Below are 9,243 nucleotides of genomic sequence, written 5' to 3' on the forward strand. Positions count from 1 at the left end.
GTTAAGGAGGAAGAAGGAGGTGGAGAGAATTGGGTTTTCCAAACTTTTTGGGTTTTCGAGTTTGATGTGGGTTAGAATAAAATTAGGGTCTATAATAGTGTATTTATAGGCAAAATTTTCAGCTGAAATTTTCCCATAAATAATATTATTATTATCCCATTTATTATTCTCATTAATAATTAAAACACCTTTTAATTATTAATCCTTTTTCTAAACACTTTAGAAATAATTCTCCCTCTTCATTTAATTTCCAAAAATTAAATCCTTAATTAATAATATTAAGAACTTTTCTTAATTAATTTATAATCAATTAAATCTCATTTAATCAATTATTAAATTTGCCAATTAATTATTTATTTCATAAATAAATAATTATTAGCCATTATTAATTAATTCCTCCACCAATAAATCATTCTATTTTTATGGTGTGACCCTGTAGGTTCAATATTAAGCCGGTAGTAGAAATAAATAATAATAAAACTATTTTATCATTATTTATATAAATTCTCTAATTTATTAAATATGATTAATTAATTAATCACATTTATTCTACATCGTGAGTGATGCTTCTCAACATATCGCGACTATCCGGATAATATGAATTCACTGCTTAGAATACCAAGAACCTGTCAGTGAATAGTTAATGTACAATAAACTCCTACCCTACAATGTCCCGATTAAATACAAGGCATGGATCTCGTGTCTAGCCTATCTAATTTAATCACTTGCTTACCATTTACTATGCTTAGTTCTATGCAAATTAGAAACTCCTTTCTAATTTCATTCACTCTGGCCAGAGATTCCTGAACTAGCATAAGTGGATCAGCCTTGAACATTCGCTTCCTTCACTGGAAGGGGTAGATCCTTTATTGATCATACACTATCTTCGTGTACAAATTCCTATACCCAGTAGAGCCCTAATAATTGTCCCTGGAGACTAAGAACTAAACCAAAGCATAGTTCAGTGTACACAAGATGACTATGATGACCTCAAGTCTAAGGATACTTGTACAACTATCACTATGTGAACAACTGCTGACACGTGAGTGAACTCCATCAGTTGTTCAGCTGTGCGAGTCATGTTCAGTGAACTTATTCTATAATAAGCACCTACATACTAGCTATAATGTCACCACACAAATGTCTATGAGAACAGACATCCTTCATAATGAAGCAAGCATAGTATGTACCGATCTCTGCGGATTATTAATTACCAGTTAGTAATCCTACGACCAGGAACTATTTAAGTTTAGAGTTATCATCTTTTTAGGTCTCACTATTATGATCTCATCATAATCCATAAAAAGCTTTACTCTAAACTCTGGTATATCTTATTTAAATACTTAAATAGATAAAGCCCGTAATAAAAACAAAACAAGTCTTTTATTAATAACAATGAAATCAAAATAGATTACGTAAAAGTTATTCCTAAATCCTCATACATGATTGGACTTAGGACATATTCCTTTCAATAAGGTCTCAATATAATTAGTGTCTATTTAGCTTCTATCTCTTTTGTGGATGTCTGATAGTATGGTATGCGTGCAACGAAAGTTTGCGTTTATCAGTTTCGTGTTATCTGATTAGTGTCAACACCATTGCATGCTAAGGTTAAGAATAATAAGGCTATTGAATGAAGTATTTAATGAAGTTAGACACCCATGTTTGTCATATATATTAATTCAATCAATCTTATTCTCTTAGTTATAATTGTTAGTTCAATTCTTAGTTATAAACAACCTCAATTTGTTATCATCTTAGCATTGAATAATAACCATACATTGTTGCTTAAGTGCGTGAATTAATTAGTTAACCAAGCCAGTCTCTGTGGGAATGAACTAGAAAAGATTCTATACTACTTGCGAACTTGTATACTTGCGTATATTATTAGCGCGTGTTTAGCGACTAACAAGTTTTTGGCGCCGCTGCCGGGGACTGCAGTGTTAATTTATAGTTTATGTGATTTCCCTCAGTGGTCGTTAAAGTTCATTGACTCGGATATTGTTACTTATTCATTTCCTTGCATTATTTCAAGTACTCTAGTGCGGGTGTATGCATACGCGTTCGCGTACTCGTAAGAGAACCCTAGATAAATCCGGGGAAGAAGTTGTAGTAGTTCGAAGGGAAGTTTTTGAAGAAGAAAAGAAGGTAGAAGAAGAAGAGAAAGTTGAGGAACCAGCTTTAGTAGAGATGGGTGATTAAGCAGAAAATCCTAAGGCTTTGATGGACTATTCTCAGCCTAAGATCAATGACATTCGGTCAAGCATCATCAGGCCAACCATCAGGGCTAACACTTTTGAGATCAAGTCAAGCACGATTCAGATGATACATAACTCAGTTCAGTTTGGGGGTTCTCCTACTGAAGACCCCAACATGCACATCAGGGATTTCATCGAGATCTGCGACACTTTCAAGTTCAATGATGTGACTGAAGATGCTATCAAGCTGCGACTCTTCCCGTTCTCTCTGAGGGACAAAGCTAAGTGTTGGTTATATTCTCTACCAGCAGGGTCTATCACCACTTGGGAGGATCTTGCTCAAATTTTTCTCACTAAATTCTTCCATATAGCGAAGACGGCTGCAATCAGGAATGCTCTTACTCAGTTTTCTCAACAAACTGGAGAATTTCTGTGTGAGGCTTGCGATCGATATAAGGAAATGCTAAGGAAGTGCCCACACCATGGCATGCCTGATTGGATGATTATCAACTATTTATACAATAGATTGGGTGCTACTTCTAGACCCATGCTCGATGTAGCATCAGGATGAGCCTTGTGGGTTAAGAGCTATGATGAAGCTTATGAACTTATTGAAATGATGGTTGCTAATGAGTACCAGAATCCTTCCCAGAGACTGACTCAGGGAAAGGTAGCAGGAATTCTGGAGTTTGATGCAGCAACTGCTACTGCTGCCCAACTTAAGGCTTGGACGATGAAGGTGGACATTCTGGCTAATTATGGAGTTAATCAAATCGCTAGTGTCTGTGAACTTTGTGCTTGTGCCCATGAGACTAATCGGTGCGTAATTTTTAGTGAACAACTTTCAGCGCTCGCAGCAACCTGTGCCAACCACTTATCATCCCAACAACCGCAATCATCCTAATTTCAGTTGGAGCAACACTCAGAATGCGGTTCAACAGCCTTATCAGCAGTATCCAGCTAAGCTGTACAACCCCCCTGGTTTTCAGCAATCGCAATATGTACCGAGACAACAACTCCAGCTGCAACAAGCTAATGAAAAATCTGAATTAGAGGAGTTGGCGCTTATGTGCAAAAGTCAAGCTGTTTCTATCAAAACCTTGGAAAATCAAATTGGACAAATTGCCAATGCCTTGCTAAATCATCAGCCTGTTACTCACCCTAGTGACACTGAAGTGCCAGGAAAGAGGGAATCTAAGGAGCAGGTAAAGGCAATCACTTTGAGGTCTGGAAAGTTTGTGAATCCCGAACAAACTCAAGTATTGATTAAAGAAGTTGGGGCTGAAAAAGAAGTAGAGCAGCAGGAAGTAGAACTGGAACCAAGGAAGACTACTATTGAGCACACCCCTCCTGAGGGTAATACAGGCGAACACCGCCTTTTCCTAAGCGGCTGTAGAAGAAAAAGCTGGACAAGAAATTTGAGAAGTTTCTGGAGGTGTTCAAGAAACTTCATATCAATATATCTTTCGCTGAGGCTCTTGAGAAGATGCCTAGTTATGCAAATTTTATGAAAGATATTCTCTCTCGGAAGGTGAAGATAGATGATTTAGAGACTGTCGCTCTCACGGAGGAATACAGTGCTGTGCTGCAACAGAAGTTGCCTCCGAAGCTTAAAGATCCAGGAAGTTTCACTATTCCGTGTACTATTGGAAAAGTGTCTTTTGACAGATGCTTATGTGGCTTGGGAGCGAGCATCAATCTGATGCCCTTGTCAATCTTCAAGCAGTTGGAATTGCCTGATCCTAAACCGACGTATATGACCTTGCAGTTGGTAGTCCGTTCTATTACATATCCGCGAGGTATTGTGGAGGATGTCTTGGTCAAGGTTGATAAACTCATCTTCCCTGTGGATTTCATAATTCTTGATTTCGAGGAGGATAAGAAGATTCCCATAATTTTGGGAAGGCTTTTCTTGGCGACTGGCCGAACCTTGATAGATGTGCAGAAGGGTGAGCTCACAATGCGAGTGCTGGATCAGGATGTAACTTTTAATGTGTTCAATACTATGAAATTTCCTACGGAAAATTAGGAGTGCCTAAAGGTGGAGTTGGTTGAGTCTGTGGTTACTTCAAAAATTGATCAATTGCTAAGGTCCGATGCCTTAGAAAAAGCCTTATTGGGAAATTCAGATAGTGAAGATGACGAAGGTGAAGAACAATTGCAATATTTGAATGCTTCTCCCTGGAAGAGGAAGATTGATATGCCTTTTGAATCTCTTGGAATGGAGGAATTGAACAAAGCTCATAAACGCCTCAAGCCATCTATTGAGGAAGCTCCCACTCTTGAGCTTAAGCCTTTATTTAAGCATTTGAGGTATGCGTTTTTAGGTGATGCATCTACATTGCCTGTTATTATTGCATCTGACCTTTCAGGTAGTGACGAGAAAAAGCTTCTAAGGATTCTGAGAGAGTTCAAATCGGCAATTGGCTGGATAATAGCAGATATCAAGGGAATCAACCCTTCTTATTTTATGCATAAAATTCTTTTAGAGGAAGGTAGCAAGCCTACGGTCGAACAATAAAGACGACTTAATCCAATCATGAAGGAAGTAGTGAAAAAGGAAATTCTTAAGTGGCTAGATGCAGGGATCATCTATCATATTTCTGACAGTACATGGGTAAGCCTGGTTCAATGTGTGCCAAAGAAAGGTGGAATTACTGTGGTAACAAATGAGAAGAATGAGCTTATTCCTAGACGAACAGTCATGGGGTGGAGAGTTTGTATGGACTGCAGGAAGCTGAACAAAGCCACTAGGAAGGATCATTTCCCTTTGCCCTTCATTGATCAGATGCTTGACAGATTGGCCGGTCATGAGTACTACTGTCTTCTGGATGGTTATTCGGGCTACAATCAGATTTGTATCGCTCCTGAAGATCAAGAGAAAACTACCTTCACTTGTCCATTGGGTACTTTCGCTTTCAGATGAGTTTCTTTTGGTCTGTGTGGTGCACCAGCCATATTTCATAGATGCATGATGACCATCTTTTCTGATATGATTGGCCATAATGTGGAGGTGTTCATGGACAACTTCTCTGTATTTGGCGATTTTTTTGATGAATGCTTGCAAAATCTTGGACACGTTCTCAAGAGGTGTGTCGAGACCAATCTGGTTCTCAATTGGGAGAAATGTCACTTTATGGAGCGTCAGGGGCATTATTCTCGGGCACAAGGTTTCTAGTAAGGGTCTTGAGGTGGACAAGGCCAAGGTGGGGGTCATTGAGAATCTTCCTCCACCTATTTCCGTTAAGGGAATTCGCAGTTTTCTTGGTGATGCGGGTTTCTATAGGTGTTTCATCAAAGACTTCTCTAAGATTTCAAAGCCATTGTACAGTTTGCTAGAGAAAGATGTCCCGTTCAAGTTTGATGACGAGTGTCTTGCAGCTTTTGAGACATTGAAGAAGAGTTTAATCACGGCACCGATCATAACTGCACCTGATTGGAATGAACCTTTTGAGATAATGTACGATGCAAGTGACTATGCAGTTGGAGCAGTTCTTGGGCAAAGGAAGAACAACATATTTCATGTGGGCTACTATGCTAGAAAGACCCTAAATGGTGCTCAACTGAATTACACTACTATGGAGAAAAAACTTTTGGCTATCTCCTATGGTTTTGAGAAATTTTGATCTTATCTACTTGAGACTAAGGTGACAGTTTTCACTGTTCACGCTGCAATTCATTATCTCGTCCCAAAGAAGGACTCGAAGCCTAAATTGATTAGATGGGTTCTTTTGCTTCAAGAATTTGAACTAGAGATCAAGGACAGAAAGCGGACTGAAAGTCAAGTCGCTGATCATCTCTCGCGTTTAGAGAATCCTAATGCTACTTCATTGGATAAGACATTGATAAATGAGTCTTTTCCCGACGAGCAGCTGTTTGGAGTGCAAGAAGAAGAACCGTGGTTTGTAGACATTGTGAACTACCTTGTGAGTAATATCATGCCCCCCGACTTATCTTATGCTCAAAGGAAGAAGTTTCTACATGAAGTAAAATGGTATATGCGGGATGAACCGTTTCTTTTTCATCAAGGAGCTGACCAAATCATTAGGAGATGTATTCCTTATAGTGAAATGGGGGGGGGAATCTTGCGAGATTGCCACTCAACGACGTATGGAGGATATTATGGTAGAGAAAAGACTGCAACTCGTATTCTTCAAGCAGGTTTCTTTTGGCCGGCCTTGTTTAAAGATGCTCACTAGTTAATTTTGAAATGTGATCGATGTCAAAGTGTGGGTAATATGTATAAGAGGGATGAGATGCCTCTTAATGTGCTTCTAGAGGTTGAGTTCTTCGACGTTTGGGGAATTGACTTCATGGGGCCATTTGTCTCATCTTGTAACAATCAGTACATCTTGTTGGCAATTGATTATGTGTCGAAATGGGTTGAAGTTAAGGCATTACCAACGATGCGAAAGTGGTGCTTAATTTTCATCACAAGCAGATATTCAAAAGTTTGGAACTCCAAGAGTCATAATCAGTGATGAGGGATCGCATTTTTGCAATCGCAAGTTCACTGCTATGATGCAAAGGTATAAAGTGAATCATCGCATTGCCATGGCTTATCATCCTCAGAAAAATGGTCAAGCTGAGGTGTCTAACAGAGAGATCATGCGCATTTTAGAGAAAGTTGTGTGTCCATCGAGGAAAAATTGGTGTTTGAAGTTTGATGAAGCTATTTGGGCGTCTAGAATAGCATATAAGACTCCATTGGGAATGTTGCTATTTCAGTTGGTTTATGGTAAGGGGTGTCATTTGCCTGTGGAGCTCGAGCATAAGGCATATTGGGCTTTGAAGAAATTAAATCTTGACATGGATGCGGCTAGAAAGAAGAGGATGCTTCAATTGAATGAACTAGACGAGTTTCGACTTCAAGCTTATGAGAACAACAAAATGTACAAGGAGAAAGTCAAAAGATGGCATGATCAGGGTCTAGTGCTCAAATCATTTGTGTCGGGGCAACAAGTTCTTTTGTTCAACTCCCGTCTCCATCTTTTTCATGGAAAGTTAAAGTCAAGGCGGTCAGGGACCTTCATAATCAAAACTGTGTTCCAACATGGAGAGGTGGAAATTTTTTAGAATGATCCGGGCTAAGCATTCAAGGTAAATGGTCAGAGGTTAAAACATTAATATGGTGACACGGCAAACCGCGAGGTGATTAGTGCCATTCTATTGTCCATTTGAGCTCAAGGTTCTACGTCGAGATAGCGATGTAAAAGAAGCGCTTCTTGGGAGGCAACCCAAGTTTGTTGTACATTAGTAGGTAGATGAAGCAAGAAGAAAGGAGAAAAAAACAAAAAAATCAGAAAAAGAAAAAAATCAGGCCCAACTTCAGTAGCTGAGCGCGCCCGCGCTGATCCAGCGCGCGTCCGCGCTATTTTTCCAGTAGCCAAGTGCGCCCGCGCTGATCTAGCACGCGCCCGTGCCATTTTTCCAGAAGGTGAGCGCGCCCGTGCCGACACCTGTTCGAAAAAAATTTAAGTACAGCAGAATAAAGAGAAAATTTGGGACGTTTACTCCAAAATCAATTCTCACCCGATTTTTACCCTTCCACATCCCATAATTCCCTCTCCCAATCAAAACCTTTATTCCCACGATTCCCATAATCAATTCCCACTTCTATTCCATATCTAATTCTCAACCCTCCACCTATAAATACACACACTTATACACAAACTTCTCAACCATTTCACAAATTCTCAAACACAAATCTCTCTCAAACACTTAGTTTTTATTTTCTCTTATTCAATCCCAATGGCACCAAAGTGATAAAGAACGCAAGTAGGGAGCAACACCACCGATTCTTCATCTGTAGATGGTGTGAGGCCAAGGTTTTCCACTTCCGAGGCTGAAGAGGAGTACACGAGGCTTCTCTCAAAGCCTATTGCTAAGGAGCGTGATTTTCTGCCATCGGGGAAGGATGGTAAGATGTTGGAGATGATTCTTGAGATGGGTTGGGTTCCTTTTTGTGAGGCTCCCACTACTGTGCGCATGAGTGTTGTGCGGGAGTTCTATGCTAAAGCTAATGCGGAGAAGAATGGCTTCACGGTGGTTAGGGGGATGACTGTAGAGTACAGTGTTGATGCGATTAGGAGGGTGATTAAGCAGCCCGCGAGGAAGTCCGATCAGGACACTGGAAACAATAAGACTCCCGAGGACTTCAACTTGGATCTGATCGTTGCGACTCTGTGTGTGCCTGTGACTCACTGAAAATTCAAAAGGGGCACTACTGATTACTCCACATTTCCTGCATCGTGCATCAACAGGTTTGCACGGGCTTAGAACTTGTTTATTTGTGCTAACATAATGCCATCTTCGCATGTGCATCAGATTACTGTGGAGCGTGCTCGTCTGTTGTGGGGTATTATTCAGGGTGATTACATTGATTTGGGGATGGTGATTTATCAGGGGATTTTGAGATTCTGGAGAGGAGGTACTACAGGTGCCATTCTGTATGCGTTCGTTGTGACAAAGTTATGCGTGGCAGTTGGTGTTTATTGGCCCGCACATGAGCAGTTGCATCTTCCCAGTGCTCCTATAGACAATTCTACACTGTTGAGCATGCAAGAGTGGTATAGAGGGAAGCCCGATCCGAAAGGGCTTGGGTATTCATATGATCATCTTCCAGGAGGTGTACCCATGGATCAGGCTACTAAGGGAGGTTCTCAGCATGCCCGTAGAGCAGCTTGGAGAGCACAGTTAGGAGAGGAGGCTGGCTCGTCGCAGGAGCAGATGTTGGAGCTGGTTTGAGTTCGACGCAGTATAGGCGTCTAGCAAGGAGGATGGATGCGATGCACGACATCCATAGTCGGTTTGCATATGATCTCAAACCGGCACTTGGGACAGCTTTCAGAGCCACCGGTGTTGACATCCAGTGGCCAGTATTTGGTGAAGACTCCGTATATCCGCCTCCTGACACGCCTGACACTCCACCCGTTGAGGGTGATGATTATGATTCACAGTAGGTTTGCCTAAATTCCTTACTATTACCTTCACTGAGGACAATGAATATTTTAAGTTTGGGGGTAGTAGTTGAAGGAATATGTTT

The 9,243-nt window shown here is 40.5% G+C and overlaps 1 non-coding gene across 1 annotated transcript; it reads right to left on the reverse strand.

Moving 5' to 3' along the window:
• Positions 1–2,580: 2,580 nt before the first annotated feature.
• Positions 2,581–2,687, reverse strand: LOC141716257 (small nucleolar RNA R71). The gene has a single exon (XR_012572974.1). It is a non-coding gene; the product is annotated as a small nucleolar RNA R71 (small nucleolar RNA).
• Between the last annotated feature and the right edge of the window lie 6,556 nt (positions 2,688–9,243).

Source organism: Apium graveolens, chromosome 3 (assembly GCF_009905375.1).
Source record: "Apium graveolens cultivar Ventura chromosome 3, ASM990537v1, whole genome shotgun sequence".
NCBI lineage: Eukaryota > Viridiplantae > Streptophyta > Magnoliopsida > Apiales > Apiaceae > Apium > Apium graveolens.